The following is a 5,101-nucleotide window of genomic DNA, read 5'->3' on the forward strand; positions in this document are numbered from 1 at the left end:
AACTATGTAATCAAATCCTTGAAACATGAGCATCCACCTTGCTAATCTGCCTTCCAGTTTTGGCTTCTTCACCAGAAACAATAAAGTCTGATGATCCACATGAAAAACCACTTTGTTCCCTAATAGATAATGCCGGAATTTTTTCGAAGCAAAAATCATTCCCAAAGCTTCCCTTTTCGTAACTGTGTAATTCTTCTACAGTGCTCTCAACATTCTACTAGCATAATAAATCGGTCTGAACCATCCCTTAATCTTCTTCTGCATTAAAAAAACTCCTACTGCCATATCGGAAGCATCAACATACACATGAAACGGTTGAAGTATAGGTGAAACTACCAACATGTTTTTGATAATCTGAAAAGCCTTCTCTTGAGCTTCTCCCTAGAATTCCACTTCCTTATTAGTCAAATGTCTAAGTGGTGCACTCACATCCACCAAATACCGTAAATACCTACCATGCCGTCCAACAAACTGCATCACTGCCTTCAAATTTTCCAGAGCGACAACTTTCTGAATTGCACTAATTTTGTCCCCATCAATCGACATTCCTTCTTGAGAGATGATATGCCCCAACAATTTTCCCTTTTGTACTGCTATTGCACACTTCTGGGGATTAAGTGACATCCGAAACATCAATCTTTCAAAACACTTCCTCAAATATTCCAGATGCCTGACTTTTTCCCCAAAAACTAAAAAATCATCCATAAAAATCCTCATGAAATATGTCAAATGTGGCTCAAAGGTTTTAAAAGTTGCCTTCGAAAACGATGGTGGTCCATTCTTTAATCCAAAGCTCATCACTGTATATGCAAAAGCTCCCCATTCTGTGATAAAAGCAATTTTTTCAATATCCTCCTCAGCCATTGGTATTTGATTGTACCCTGAAAATCCATCAAGAAAAGTGTACATCTCATGTCCCGCTACATCATCCAGAACTAAATCAATAAAAGGCAATGGAAATGGATTTGCAAATGTTGCTGCATTCAATTTTCTGTAATCCACACAAACCCTTAACTTCCCTGACTTCTTGGGTACCACTACAATTGGTGACAACCATTCCGCCTGATCCACTTGCACTATAAACCCTGCATTCAGCAATTTATCCAATTCCTCTTTCACCTGCTTGGCATAATTTGGATTCATCCTGTATCTTTGTTGAATCACTGGAACAACATCCGTTTTCAAATTTATATGATGCTTATACACTTGAGGATCCATGCCCTTCAAATCAGAATAATCCCATGCAAAGACATCAATATACTCCAACAGTAATTCCTTCAAGTGCTCCTTGAAGCCCTCTTCCAAATGCACACTAACTCTTACCGTCTTTGGATGTCATCCGTTCCCAAATTCAGATCCTATAAATTATCCTCCTTTACTCGAGAAACTTTCTTTATCATCTTATCATACAGAGCTTTCGCTCTCTGAATTGCCTCCTTTGGCTCCAATTCTGAATCCTCAATCACAGTTTCCTCTCGGATTTTCTTTTCTTCTAAATTTTGTTGTTCCACACCATTTGTATTCCCCTGCAACTGATCAATTCCCAAATTTTTCTCTTTTTCTACATATTTGTCAATGATCCACTCCACATCTACCTCAAATACCGGAACAATTGTTGGATTTGCTGCTAGGAAATATGCTTCTTCATCATCCTCCAATCCTTCAGACATGTTAATTGCTTGTGTCAACATTGGCTTCGTTTCTTCTTACAATTCCTTCTTCGGCCCCATTGGTAATGTAACTTCTCTCCTTCCTTTCTTAACCATCACTTCATTCTTTCCCCAATCCTATTTCAGCTTAGCCGTGCGAAACCATGGCCTCCCCAACAACATAGAATAGGTATTTTTTGAATCCTTCATCCTGATGACTACAAAGTTTACCATAAACTGCAATCCATGAATAATAACTCCTTGCCTCCTTAACATCCCCACTGGTTGAACTCTACTATGATCAGCCATATGCACTTGAAACGGAGTTGGTTCCAACCTGACATCTTGCATCCTTAGAAATTCCGATTTCGAAAGTATGTTGATCCCTGATCCACCATCCAATAGCACATCGAAAAATTTGCGGTTATTAAATTCCAACGATAGTGTTGGTACTGAAAAATCCACATCCTCTGGGCTAATCTGACAACTCTAAACTGTTTGCTGCACCTCCTTCATACTGAGAACCTTCTTTGTCCTCCTCATCACTGTATATAGTCTATCTCTGAAAATTGGAACTAACGACAATAACTGATCCAAGGTAAAATGTATAAAAGAATTAGTTAACTCTTCAAACAAAACATCCATCCTTTCTCTTTCCTTCTCTTCCTTTTTTACTCCTTTCTCCTTCGATTTAAGCTTGCTCTGCTGTTGATCCTTTTCCATGAAATCTTCAGCTACTTCATCTCGAATTTCCTTCTGCTCCTCCCAATCCATTGGAGGTTTCAACCTTGATTTGGACATTGTTGTCACTAATACATCTACTTCCTCTTGCAAACATTTAGAACAATCACATTCCAGATGACAATCCATAGCGACTTCATTCACCCCTTGATCCTGAAACAATTCTACTACTATCAAACTGCTTCCAGGCTCTTTGTTTGCTTTAGTTGACTGTGGTGGTGGTGCTGGCAATTGTGGCACTCGCCCTCTTGGCTGTTGTTGATTCTCCCCTTGATAATTCCAAACTGGATGATTCCATCCTTGTGGTTGTGGCTGTCAATTCTGCCACCGCTGCTACTGATCCCAATTTCCCCCCCACAGGGGTCTTGAATTCTGCCATCCTCCAAATCTCGGTCCTCCTCCCGAATTGAAATTTCCTCTAAATGGTGGTCCCCCTTGTTTAAACTGTGGTCTCCACCCTGAATACGGTTGTTTCCTTTGCCATCCTTGATTATTGAACATCCTCTACCTTCCTCCAGCCTCTGGAAACATCCCATGAGTTCGAGGTCCTTGTTGCTGTAACTTCTGTTGAATCCTTTCTGGTATGACACCCCTGAAATTCGGATTAAACCAACATTCCTTTGTCCAATGCCCATCTTTAACACAAATTTCACAATGAGGGGTTTTTGATTCCACAGCTTTCTGCACTCCCAACTTCTTCAATTTCTTTGCTACCAATTTTTCCACTCTATCCTCTTTCTCTTTAGACTTTTTCCTCGACTTCTTCTTGCCTTTCTTCTTCTTATCCTCCTCTTCTTCTGAATCCAAATCCTCACTGGAATCCTCTTCACTATCAGAATCCGTTTCCGTATCTGAATCAGTATCAGTTTTCAAATCCGAATCGTTGTCCGAATCCGAATTATCTGACCTCTTCTTTTTCTTCGACCTACTTTTCTTCTTTTCTTTAGATGACCTCTTGGCTGCTTTCCCATGAGAGACCCCAAACCTTTTCTCTGCTCTTTGAGCTGTTTCCACTAATGCTTGTAATCCTCCTACAATATCAACTCCAGCAACAACATTCTTCAATTCCTTCCTTAATCCATTCAAAAAATATCCAGCAAGCATTTCATCAGTTGGCCTTTCTTGAGCAACCAACCTTCTCACATAATGGTTAAACTTTTGTGCATAATCCTCAACAAACATTTTCTTTTGTTTCACTTCCCTAAGCTTGGTCAACACATCATGTGGAGTCTTTTCCTTTCTGAACCTATTCAAAAATGGTGCTTTCAAACCATCATAATCAACAAAATGACCTGCTGGAAAATTATTGAACTAGTGCATAGCCTTCCCATCCAAAGTAGCCTCAAACTGGCGCATCTTAGCCTGGGCATCGTACACTCCGGCAAATCCTCTGGCCTGCCATCTTGTCTCGTATTGAGATATGTGGCAATCGGGGTCTTCTTTCGACTTTTCCGAAAAGGTCTGCAATTTGACGCGCATATCCTGCCTAGCCGCCGCCATATTTGTAGGTCCACTTGTTTGTACAGGATTTCCTGCACTGGTACTTCCCAACGGATCAAAAATCAATCTCCTTCTCACCACTAATGCATGTTGAATAACTGCAACCGCAAACAACCGCGGAAATATATCATGTTCTTCATTCGGTACTTCCTCTTCCCATCTATCACTTAAATGATCCTCTATGCCATCCAAATCCTCCACAGTATCATTTGAATCTTCCCCTATAGAAACTCGGTGCATCCCAGTATAATCCAAAATTCCCTGCGGTTCCGAACGCTGGCTATCTCTACAACTGACGAAACCACCTAGCAACTGACCTTGTCCAATATGGGAATATATCCTGCTTCGCTTCCTCCAGCGTGCAACCAACTACCCATGCCAACTCACACTATTCTGAACATCCTCCCTCATTGCCACAACACTCTCTCCTACAAGAGAAACTTGAATCCATCCATGCCACATTGCACTCAAGTGTTTAAGGCATAGATATTCAGAATAGACAAAGCACAGAAATCAGAATGGAACTGGAACTGGAACAAGACACAAAAACTGACAACAGACTAAATGAGCCATAACTTCCGCCTTCACATTCCCAAGAAGATACTGATCGACAGTTACATATTTGGATAAGACTAATGGGCAACGCCCTTTCCCAAGAACACCCCTTGGAATCCCAAAAGTACAAAAGTTCACATTCCAACTTCCACTAAGTAAAACATCCCAAAATTCCTAGGCTTAACAGTCATAGCCATGGAAGTTGAATCTTTAGAGGGTTGTGCTATTGGCAAGGATGTTGTGACTTTTTGGATTGGCAATATTTTTTCTTTTTTGTGTCATTAAGAGGTGAGATTTCAGGTGTTATTCCTTGAGGTGTAGGGCCATGAGTTGGTTTCTGCGTCGTGATACCCCCGGTCTCCCAATCAATATTACATTTGACTGCAGACATCCATTTTGTGCCCCATGTTTATATTACCCTCCATAGTATCAACAAGCATGACCAAAAATCTTTGAGCCATGGTTCCATTGTTATAAATAATAGGACTGTGTAGGATTCCAAAAACAATGGTCTTCTTCTTATTGACACCCTTGACTTGGATGGTGCTTATGAATAGGGGTTGTTTTCCTAGCTGACACCAAACTCCATAGGATAACAAATTATGTTGAGCTCATGTATCCAATAATGCGTTATATAGTACTCTCCCATAGAGGCT

General features: G+C 40.5%; 1 pseudogene; it reads right to left on the minus strand.

Moving 5' to 3' along the window:
* Positions 1-2,138: 2,138 nt before the first annotated feature.
* On the minus strand, positions 2,139-2,926 carry LOC147432550 (uncharacterized; annotated as a pseudogene).
* Between the last annotated feature and the right edge of the window lie 2,175 nt (positions 2,927-5,101).

This window comes from Adiantum capillus-veneris, chromosome 20 (assembly GCF_014529385.1).
Source record: "Adiantum capillus-veneris isolate H3 chromosome 20, ASM1452938v2, whole genome shotgun sequence".
Taxonomy (NCBI): domain Eukaryota; kingdom Viridiplantae; phylum Streptophyta; class Polypodiopsida; order Polypodiales; family Pteridaceae; genus Adiantum; species Adiantum capillus-veneris.